We start from the raw sequence: 12,521 nt of genomic DNA, 5'->3' as shown, positions 1-12,521 counted from the left end.
TAAAATCACATATAGACCTATAAACTTGCTGCCGATTCTATCAAAGGTATTCAAAAAGCTTCTATTGATAAGATTAATTCCAATCTTAGAAAAAACTCCGGACCACTAATTTGACCTAAGGTTAAAGCATTGGACAAGCGAATAGATCCACAGAATAGAAAAATAAATTCCTACGCGCTGGAAAGTAAATTCTACGTCCAAGCAGCCTTCATAGACATCAGTCAAGTCTTTGGTAAAGTTTGGCATGAAGGTCTACTTTATAACATAAAGAAACAATTGCCATATCCTTTTTTTTAACTCCTAAAATTCTACATGTCAGATTGACACTTCCTGGTAAAATAGCACGATGAATACTCTCGGTTCTACTTTATCAAAGGTGTTCTACAAGGTAGCGCAATAGGACTTATTTTATTCTTAATATTCTCTGCAGATCTCCCATCCAACCGTAACACAGAAGTTGCTTCTTTTGCAGACGATACCGCAATACTGGCCATGGACCCTAGTCCCACAAAAACATCAGAAAATTTACAAAAAATCCTAAATCAAATAGAAAATTGGCTAAAAAATGGCCATTTAGAGTAAATGAGATTAAAATAAAATCCACAAGGAAAATAAATTCCTGCAGCTGGCTGTATACCATGTATCACAAAAAGAGGTTTAAATCTTTGTATTTAGGTATATTTAAAAAACCCTTAAAAGGGCTACATCAAAAAACACAAACGTTTTCGGATTAATAATTCCATCATCAGGTTAAAAAGCAGGTTGACATGCCTGAGCCACCAAAATATTAGGGTACAACCCTTTACAAAAAATTGAAGTTACCAAGAAATGTACATGTTGTTGTTTAAAAGTGAGTGATGTTTAATACTTTATTAGATTTAACTTCAGGCAACACATAACCATGCCTCACGTGAGTACCAGCGTCCGGAGAGTAAACCTGTTCAAACGGACATCAACTGGTAACTGGTAACTGGTAACTGGTAACTTCAGTTACCAGTTAATGTCCGTTTGAAGAGGTTTACTCTACGGACGCTGGTACTCACGTGAGGCATAATTATGTGTTGCCTGAAGTTAAATCTAATAAAGTATTAAACATCACTCACTTTTAAACAACAACATGTACATTTTTTGGTAACTTCAATTTTTTGTAAAGGATTGTACCCTAATATTTTGGTGGCTCAGGCATTTTAACCTGTTTTTTAACCTGATGATGGAATTATTATTCCGAAAACGTTTGTGTTTTTTTATGTAGCCCTTTTAAGGGTTTTTCAAATATACCTAAATACAAAAATTTAAACCTTTTTTTTTTTAAACGAGATTAAGTTAACACATGTAACTTTCACAATAAAACGAGATGAATACCCTCCAGTCACACTCAATAGCAAGTAATTAAGTAAGGCAAACGAAAGAAAAAACTTAGGTATCCATCTTGACAAACGATTACCTGGCAGAAGCAAATTTTTACCAAACAAAACAACTAAGCATTAAATTTAAACATATGTACTGGTTGATTGGTCGAAACTATAAATTAACATTGGATAACAAACTGCTTATATACAAGGAGATCCTCATGCCCATATGGACATGTGGTATTCAGCTACGGGTCACCGCTAGCAAATCTAATCTTGCTCACCTATAACACTTCAGATTAAAGGTCTATAGCATATGATCCATGGTATATTCTGCTCTATAGAAAAGGATGTGGAAGTGCCTTCGGCAAAATAAGTTGTAACAAGTTACAGTGTCAAATATGGTTAACGGATAAAGTGCATCTCAATGTACTCTAAATGATCTACCAAACAGATTTAATGTTTAAGCAAAACCAACTGTATTTTAAATCCCACCTTAATTATGTGATAAGTAGTTGTGATTGTGTTTTCTATTTTACTACTTCTAACTTATATACTTTTTAATTAAACTATTTATAATAAATTAGTAAGTAAGTTTACAGCTGCTAAATAAAGAAAAGAAACTTTCCACTGGACAAGGCTCCTATAGGCTATACACATAAACAAATTTGAATAAATAAAAAAAATTCTGTCGATATTTTCTGAGTTGTAAATTTTTTTTTTCTATGTAGTTTTTAAATGTATTTTTCTCATGCACAAAATGAAATTTTTATTTGATCACTATAAATTTTGTTAAAAAATTTAACTAATACGTTCCGAATCGAACGCAAAAACTTGCACAGTGATTTATCTTAGCTGTAGGAACTTGGTAGGATTAATGCTTTATTTTCTTGCCTCTGTATGGCAGAATATGTCCTAATATTTTTTTTAGATAATAAAAAATCGTCTGTACATTACATAATCCAGCTACTGTCTCCATATATAAATTTGTTATACAATTTTTCTTCTTAAGGTACCGTCTTCTTTCGAAGGTTGGCGATGATCATTAAAATTTGTACTGACTAGTTTACAAGGGACAAACAAGAGATCTTAGAGCTTATATACAGCTGATCTGCCCGAAAACCTGTATAATAGTTAAACGACATATTAAAACACTTCCGTTAATAAATCTTTGTTCCATGTATTTATTAACAGCAAAGATGAAGAATATAATTGGACCAACCACTATCAAGGTAGTTAAACTAGCTAGTAAGAAATTGCACAAAAAATGGACTGGAATGAGTCATCGGTCGTGATGCACGACCGTCGGTGATCATCTGGGACAGTACAAACACCAATCGTAGAGCTACTTTATTACTACAGTTTGTTATCGACCATAATTAAGACATAGTAAGGTAAAAACACGCTTTTTCCAAAACGCGCTCAATAATATCAAACCGGGAGTTACCGTGAACGGAAAATTAATTAACAACTTACGATATGCAGACGACACTGTGATCATAGCAACCAGTATAGAAGATCTACTACATCTTATCGAAAGCTTAAGTATGAATAGTGCTGAGATGGGAATTACTATAAACGCTAAAAAAACGAAGTACATGCTAGTTACAAAAAGACCACAAAATATACATCACCTATTGACAATCAATGGTAACGTGATAGAACAAGTAGAAAAATATCAGTACTTGGGAACTTTGATCAATGAAACCAATGATTATACTGCAGAAATAAACAGGCGAAGAGAGATTGCCAGATCAGCATTTATACGAATGAAGCCACTCCGAACGTGCAAAAATCCAAATTTGGAGATCAGACTACGTACCATTCGCTGTTATATATTTTCAATATTATTATATGGAGCTGAGACTTGTACATTAAAAAAATGTAATTTAAAAAGAATCGAACCACCACTATACAAACCAGAAAACTGGAATACCTAGGTCACTGGCCAAAGTCAGAACTCATGGTTGAATAATCTACGTAATTGGTATCAATGTAGATCGATTGATTTGTTTAGAGCAGCAAGTTCAAAAATGAAAATAGCCATTATGATTACAAACCTCCGTAGGGAGACGGCAATCTAAGAAGAAGAAGAACGTAGAAACACCATCTCTCGTAGCTTCAAATCCAAACGAGGTAATTAACGCTACAGTAGCCACAAGTCACGTGGCTAGAACTGGTAAGAAATGACATATGTTAGATGAGCTTTCTTGTTCAGACCATTGACACATATATTTTGAAATAATAAATGATGAGCCGATCAAAGAAACCTATCGTTATTTTAGTAAAATGGACTGAAACATATTAAGCAGTAACATTATTTAGGCAGACAGAAAGAAACGAAGTAGACGAAATTTTAATTTCGCTAAAATCTTAAGTAACGCATGAATCATAAAGATCTGACTGACTAAAATATGGAACTAAGAAGGTCAAGAAGAAAGCATTACGAGGAGATATATTAGATTGCAAAAATGTTATGGCTTTACAAAGTTCTCTCAAGAAATCCTCAGGTGAGTATTTACTCACTTCAAAAGTAATCAGGTAAATACTGAATCACTCAGAATGATGAAGAGGCCCTGAAAGAACTTTTAAGGGTGTACTTTCCTTGAGTTTAAAAGAGAATTATTATCACTGGCAGTAGACTGAACTGATTACCATTACTTATAATTCTATAAAAATCTGATGAGTCGCATAAGAAGTTTTGAATCTGGACAAGATCCCATGGGTAATAAACTCATTTGAGCCATTTAAATTAACGGAGCGGACCGGATTTATCCAATACTTCTAAATAAGAAATATGAAAGAGGTTGTCCGCAGGGGTGTGTCTTATCTCCCCTTTTTAAGATTCTGATCATGAATCGGCTGATAGCTAGACTAACTGGATAGTTTACAACAGATGGCTTTCATGAAAAAACAAACGATATATAAAAAATTCTCTCCTGCTGGAAATATATTTTACCGATTTATCCTTATAACGACATAATGTCTGTATTTAAATTAATTATTTAAGGTAATACTTGGGCATAATATTATTTATATTATATACAATAAGAGTATTAATACTAAACATAGTTGGGTTTCATAATGCACAGCCGATCTCTGTCTGGTCTGATCATTTAGTAAATATTAAAATAAAATACTTGTTAGATACAGTTCCTCTTTGAAGTTCTCGACTTTTAAACTTCTTAAAACCTTTAACTATTTACATTTAAAAATATTAATTCTTTAAGCCTTCTTCAACTTTGAACTCAAGTTTTTCGTCTTTTAACTTTGTTATAATGTAATGATGAAATTCTTACAAATTCTTTTAAGAGTAGAGTTCGGGAAAGAACGAAATGGGGCGGCGTTCGTAAGAAACAAACAAAGAATAGGTTTTTACAAAAGTTTATGCTAATAAAAGCAACTTTCACGCAGTGTCTAGAATATAAAATTGGAAAATTGTCAAATGCAACAGTGCTAGTTTTTAATATACTAGTTTTAACGAAATTTTTTATAATCATAGCTTAAATTAATATCATATTCTATACTATTCCCGTCAGGGCCGGATTGGCTCATAAAAGGCGCCAATCTTAACCTATCAAACTTTTTGAAATACTAAGACATGTAAAGTAAACGAATAATATTTATATTTTTTTCTGTAAGTAATTCTTCAACTGATATTAAAGAATTATCTACCCGTTCAAAAGATTTTATAAAAATCATGGTGATTTAGTTTTTACACCTTTCCTGATTTTTTTTTTAGATTTTTTAATGCGCTTTAGGCTTAACTCAGACGTACCACTTTCCACCAACAAAACAGTGGTCGTACGGTGGTTGACTTGTCGATCAAAACGACCACTGTCCGTCAACAATTTTGTGGACGTGCTGTGGTCGAATGAACCACAAATCAACCACAAAAATCACAGAGTGCAGCGATGAATTTTGAAGAAGAACCATTGTTGTAACTTTTACTGCGTCAAAAAAGACGGCGTCGTCGTAATATTGGGTTCATCCTATCATGGAAAATAAAGAGGAAAATCAATTTCAACAGCTTTATCATCATTTAAGACTGTATGATGACAAATTTTAATTATTTTCGAATGAGCAAAAGTAATTTCGATTATTTGTTAACAGAGTTAAAGGATAATTTAAAACGAGAAGATACATCCATGAGGACAAGTATTCCCCATGCCGAACGCCTCGCAATCGCTCTAATGTCAGTAAAACCATTTTATTATTTAATGTTTATTGAAATATTTACACAATAAACATGATGTCAATCAAAAATTTGAGATAAAAGCGACTCCTGGGAAAGTGGTGGAAACTCCGGTTGACCTGGCGACAAAGCTTGTCCCGGATTCTCATGTAGCAAAAGCTCCGGTTCTGTTGGAGATAGTGATGCTTGAAGACTACTTCCTTGTGAACATTCTGGTTGAACTCATGGCGATCGGATCCCGAAATGCCGGATTTCAGGTCGGTCAGTTCGAATACTATAGCGGTCTTCGGGAAACAGCTGTGATCTCTCTTGATATGTATTAATCGTATTGTATCCATACCCGTGGTAACCATCGAAACCTCTATCTCTAACATTGTAGGTCTGCATGGGTTCAGAAAAGAGTGATTTTTAATAACATTTAAAATTTCTATTTAACAAATATTTAACAATCACCACCAGCACAACTGTATGCTTCACGCATAGAAAAGTGAATGACGCTTTGGCTAGGAAGTCGCTATGCTGGTGGGGATGCCGTGCATGTGGTCGGCTTGTGGTCGGTGAATTGCCCGTGTGAGTGTAGGACGGGCAGCATCTGCGATAGTTTTGTGGACGGTATCACCCACCAACGACGACAGTTGTTGATACCGACCACAGTCTGTCGTCCGTATGAGTGCTACCACGATATTTCATACAAATTGTATACTCTCAACACACAACCACTTTTTTGTGGTTCTAATGTGGTCGGAAAGTGGTACGTCTGAGTTAAGCCTTAAGGCTCCATAAAATACTTTCGAAAATAGGATTATTATACAAGTCTATACATAAATCAGATGCTTAGCTTGAATTTCGGTTGCCAGCACTACTTATTCACCCATGCTGTTTCTTAAACTCAGTCATCAGTAATTTCATACAATTTACCGAGTAAGTCATGTATCTGTAAAGTGTAATGAAACAATCAAAATTGAATGATTTATATCAATACATTTATTTTAATTAATTATGCGTCTTATTTTACGTAACAGTTACAAAAACTATAAAAATTAAATTGATTAGATATTTATCACTAAGACATTTTTTTGCATACAATAGTTTTTTTTTCTAAGGCTATATTATCCTAGACTTAAAATATGCAATGTGTCTAGAAGGCAACAAATAAAAGGCGGCACGAAATCAATGAAAAAAAAATAATTTTATTGTATTTTCATTAAATTGTTTTTAAATCTAAAAACGATGATTAATAAAAATGAAAGAACTCGCTGTCATCGACAAAGAACATTGACCAAGGAGCCTTCTCCCATACTTTCTGTCAGTACATCCATAACAAGATTAAACAGGTAAGGACTTAGTGAAGAGCTTTAATGCAAACCAATTGTTACTGGAAAACTTTCGAACAATATAACAGCAGTCCTTAATTTGGAGTACGCTCCCTCATACATACTCTTCACGAGCCTTACGCACTTTTTAGGAACCCATTTCTCTCTCATACATCTCCATAGCTCTTGTCTAGGTACTGTGTCGTACGCCTTCCTAAGGTCTATAAATATCGAATGTAGCTCACGTTTTTTCTCTCTGTATTTCTTTATCAACCGTCTCAAAGCAAACAAGACATCCATTGTCCTCCTTCCTGGCATAAACTTAAATCTTCCTTCTCCTATCGATGTCTCTCTCCTCAACCTTTGCTCTACAGTTCTCTTTTAAATTTTCATTATGTGCGACATTTACTTTATGCCTCTATAGTTATTAGAGTCCGGAATGTCCCCTTTATCTTTATACAGTGGTACCATCACATTTTCTCTCTGTGGTGTTCTTCATTTAGCAACTTTTTTAAGTACACATACCATCTTTACTTTATTTTAACATCGGTTTTTAACACTCTTACATCCGCACTCTTAATCTGCCGCACGTAAGTCAAGTCCTTTAATGACTTATTTCTTGCTTTAGTAATGCTGTGTTACTTTTTAATCCCCTCGGATGTTTTTAACTCTTCATACATCTGTGCAGACGATCTTTTCTTAGCAGTAGCTAAAGTGCGTTTTACTTCCCTTTGTTACCTTGTATCCTTATCTTCCTCTTTGTTAGACCTGTGATCCCTCTTTGTAGCCTTTTTTTCTCTTTAACCTTTTGTTTCACTTCATCGTTTCACCAGTTTATTTGTCTCTAGGAGGCCCTTTAGCTGATGTTTTTCCTAGAAATTCCTCTCCCCTACAACTTTACTGTTGGCTTCCCAAGAGTCATTTACCGTATCTTTTTCCTCATGCCCTTCTAGCACTCTACTCCTCAAGAATATTGCCAAATCCTGATCCTTTAACCTTCACCACTTAACTTCTTGTGTCCTACATGCTTTACTTTCCGCCTTAGCTTTCTCCGTAACCGTTTTTTACTTCTCCGTATCCACTATCACCGGTCGGTGTTGACTAGTTCCATCTTCTTAAGTTGCCTTCTCCATTACTGAAGGTTGGCTATAACTACAGCAAATTACTTTCTATCTTGAGCTGTTCTTAGTATCGAATGTGTGTCCATGCCTGTCCAGTCTCTTACGTTCTTCAACCAGGAGCATTTTCTTCTTCCTGAACCTCTTCTTCCTTCCATTATAAGTCGTAGGAAGTTGTATTTTTCTTCTCTGTAAATATGTCCTATATTACTCTTTTTTCGGGTTTTTACAATATTTAGGAGTTCTCTCTCAGTACCCATTCTTCTTAGCACCTCGTTGTTGGTCACGTGCACTGTCCAAAAGATCTTCAGCATCCTTCGAAAAACTTACATCTCAAAGGCTTCTATACGCTTCATACTTGTAATTCCGAGAGTCCATGTTTCCACTCCGTATAGCCAATGGAATAAATAAACGTTTTTACAAATTTTATACCACTTAACTTCTTGTGTCCTACTTGCTTTACTTTCCGCCTTACTTTTATCTCCGTATCCACTATCACCGGTCGGTGTTGACTAGCTACATACTCACCTTTTATCATTTTACGGTTGGTAATCTCTTTTAGCTGACTTCTGCTACACAGCACAAAATCTATCTTACTCTGCAGACATACGCAGCCATTAAATATGTCAGTTTAATTTTCTGTTTCTAATCACTGTTTTTCCACTTCTTAATTTTTAGTCATTGAGTATGTGGGTTTAGCTTATTTTTTCCATTCCTCGACATACAGAAGGCATAACAAAAAATAACATAAACTACTCACAAATACAAAATAATGTTTTAAACCAGCTTCGCCGTTAATTTAAATTCGATTTTGGCCTTCTTTATTTTTACTCCCTTGTGGCATAATGTATTCTATCTATCATCATATCTATCTCTATCATTTGGATCCCTTAAATATGGATATGTGAGTTTAATTAACTTATGTTTATGTATGTTTTTGACTCAAATTCGGTTGGTTTAAACTCTTTCAAAAAGGCGACATTAAAAATATAGCATTCAACAAATATGTTAATCAGCCTCCGCTAGGAACAGCGAATTATTGTTCTTCTTACTTTCATCTATTTTAAGCAATGTTTTTTATAAAAAAAGTAAGGCATACAAAATTTATAAAAGAAAGATAATTATTACATACCCAATTCCCAGACTACATTATAATGCACAGCCTTGGTTTGGCATGATTGATTGGTGGGTGGGTCCCAATTTAAAAATTGGCGGGTTTCATGTTTATTAAAATGTTATTAATTTAACTTAGAAAAATTGTAATAATTTTATATTTATTTTATCTTTTGGGACTCTGAAATATTTTCAGCTCGAAAATAACTTATTTTCGGCTGTATTTTCGACGTATTTTGCTAACATTATTTTCTCTTTTAGGGACTTCGAAAATATTTCGAATATTTTATTTCTTTTTCAGGTTAAAAATAACTTAGATTATTTTTCTGATATTTATATACTGTTTTGGGACTTTGAAACATTTTTACTATAAAAATAACTTAGGATTATTTTTACTTTTCAGGTCTTTTTCGACTTTTTAATACGAAATTTGTGAATAACTTTTTATTTGTTTATATTTTGTTGCATGTCTTTGTTGATTAGTCCCGAAGGCACTACGACAGACACAAATTTTGCATTTTCAGAAAAATCTGACAATTTTAAATAACTTTTGTTCCCGAAATTATTGGGACATAGAAAAATTTTCACTTTTTTTTGCTTTTTGCATTAATTAGTCTTAGGTGTCATAACTAACGACCTTCTCTTACAGATTCTTAGTTCTAAGACTAATTAACACTTTATTTTCAGATTCTTAGTATTAAGATATCTAACCCCTTTCTTTGCAGATTCTTAGTTATAATACTAATCAACTTTTGTTGCAGATTCTTACTTGTAATAAACATTTAATTGTATTTTAATAAATGTATTTTTTCCGCTAGCTAGGGTTCATATATAACCTATATGTCCACGGACCGTGATCCCTATATGCTCCGGTCCAACATAGCTATGGATAGTGCGACTGGATAACCTTCCCTCATTCCCGAGGGTCAAATCCAGCGACAATTAGTAATATATTTAGTAAAATTTCATAAAATATATGTGTAAATGCTTAGTTTAGGCCTGAATTTTAAAGCTGTGTTAAGTAACGATGTTTTAATGATGTTATATTTGTAAGCTTTTATATTAGAATTGTATTTTTAAATCGGGATGTACTGGGCCCTAGGCAAGGTTTAGAGGGGCTTTCCTTCGCCATTGCACCAATAACGGCCCGCTTTCTCCTTTGATTTCCCTGATTTTTAATAAAGAATAAAGGCATTTTAAACATAGCTGTTTGGTGTTTTATTTGGTTTGCAATAGTTATTTCCAGTAAACCTCTGCTTCACTTTGTTGACAATGACAATTTTTCATAGTACTCGATTCACAATATATCTTTTTATTATCCTACATTTGTGGTGAAATCTAACATAATTCAATGGGTAAATGTCAATTTGGATTTATGCAAGGAGGCAGGTCTACATCAGCAATTTTTATTATAAAACAGCTAATTTAACAATTTAGAGTGAAAGAGATAAATTTGCACATAGTATTATTAATCTTGACAAAGCACATGATGAAGTTATCAGAAACGTACTGTGGCAGAGATTTAGTAGGAAAGGAGTGCCGGCTGAATATGTGAGTGGAGTATGAGCAAGTAACAACTATAATAGTGTTAGAACTACTATATATAGTTAGAAGAACTATTATTATTAGAACGATACAATTGTAGGTGAAACTGGCCAATTTTGTGTGAAAATAGGGCTTTATCCGGGTTTCGCCCATATTTATTCTTATTTGTGCTGGATTAGATAACAACTGAACCTCCTTGGTATAGAGTAGCGGAGACAGGTCCTTAATGAAAAATGATTAAAATTAAGTTCGATACAAACAAAATATTTAGAATATTCTTTTAAAGATGATACCTATTTCAAGTCCAGATAGAGTAGTTGGCTTGAATAGACAAGAACTCACAAAAGATGATAATTTTCGGCTTTTAGGATCGGTATTACCGTTTTATTTATCATACTTCAATTAAAGGTAAAGGAAAGAGGCAAATTGAATGATTTGTGATAAAAAAGGTACCAAGAAAACGAAAAGGTAATTGTATAGGACTGCTTTTAGACCAGCTATGATGTATGGTACTGAATGTAGGGCAGTAAAAAAGGGGATGAACAGAAATTGCATGTTTCTGAAAATCCATAATCTCAGAGAAAAAGCGGAGAGGTACTTAGTCCCTGGAAGAGAACAGAAAAGTTTACAGGAAAATAATTGGAGAAGCCGATCCCACATAGAGAAAGCTAACGAGAATAATAATGTTAATGAATGTTCTAGAAATAAGAAGAACCTCTATAAATCTTAATAGAAAAAATTAAAACAATATCTAGGTATATATCTAATAAAAAAAAGCATCACTAGCATATCAAAATAAAAAAAAAACACAAGTCAGAATTTAATTTTACCTACATAATCTCAAAAAAAAAAATAATTACATTTCTAATAAAACTGTAATAGCCAGCTTAATCCTAAAATGTGAATATCATCCGCTTTGTACCAATACCACAGTATATTGCTACTCTGTATATTGCCTAATAAATTCTTTAGCGATATACTGTGTCACAATACCTCAATTGTCATTTTAATAAACATGAAACCCGCCAATTTTTAAATTGGGACCCACCCACCAACCAATCACGCCAAACCTAGGCTGTGCATTATAATGTAGTCTCCCAATTCACTGTGAGATGTCAAACCAAGTGGTTGTCTTGCAAACACCAGTCATGCGATGCAATAAGAACTCTACGAGTGCTTTTGTTTCAAATAATAAATAGTAATAGTTATAGTAGTAGTAGGTAGTAATAATTAACTTTTTGTCTCAAATAATCAATAAATTAAACAGTGTCTATATTTAAAATTAAAAAAAAACATTTTTTCTTCTGTAAAAGATTACTGAAGAAAAATTGGCCTTTTTAAATAATTTACGACTTTTAGTTTTACCGTTGCGATACGTAAATTTGTAATAAAATATTTTAACTTACCTTTGATTCTAGTTGCAGTAGGTAATGTTTCTGACGTAGAAGCCTAAAATAAAAAAAAAATATTTAAGTTAACAAAAAATCGTTCATATAAAAATTTATTGTTTATGAACATGCCATGAACATAAAACCACATCTATCTATATAAAAGGCTATTATGACAAGTCACACCGTTTGTCCAGTAAACTAACGACGTCATCTAGGAAAGAAATCTGAACCATCACCATTTGACATTTCAATCATATTTTGTTCTTGAAACGTTACGTTTAATTAATAATACTGTATTAATTACATATTAATATAATTAATAATTAATCTTAATATTATTTTTGAGGTAAAATTTAAAACAATATAATTTAAAGCTTCATGTTAGTTTAGATTTAAAATCCTAACGCCAACTGAACAAAGAAATCTGAACTACTGACATTTTAACCTATGAGTTAATCATATTTTGTTTTTGAAACGATACGTTTAATTAATAATAC

At 33.1% G+C, this 12,521-nt stretch overlaps 1 protein-coding gene across 1 annotated transcript in view; it reads right to left on the bottom strand.

Annotated features, from left to right (window-relative positions):
* LOC140434832 (uncharacterized) overlaps positions 1 to 12,078 on the bottom strand; it is a 742,586-nt gene extending 730,508 nt beyond the window's left edge. The window contains exon 1 of the mRNA XM_072523397.1: positions 12,040 to 12,078. The gene's annotated coding sequence lies outside the window, so the exon portion shown is untranslated. The remainder of the gene's footprint in view (positions 1 to 12,039) is intronic.
* Between the last annotated feature and the right edge of the window lie 443 nt (positions 12,079 to 12,521).

This window comes from Diabrotica undecimpunctata, chromosome 2, assembly GCF_040954645.1.
Source record: "Diabrotica undecimpunctata isolate CICGRU chromosome 2, icDiaUnde3, whole genome shotgun sequence".
NCBI lineage: Eukaryota > Metazoa > Arthropoda > Insecta > Coleoptera > Chrysomelidae > Diabrotica > Diabrotica undecimpunctata.
The sequence above is the reverse complement of the archived record's forward strand: the minus strand, read 5'-3'. Positions and strand labels throughout refer to the sequence as shown.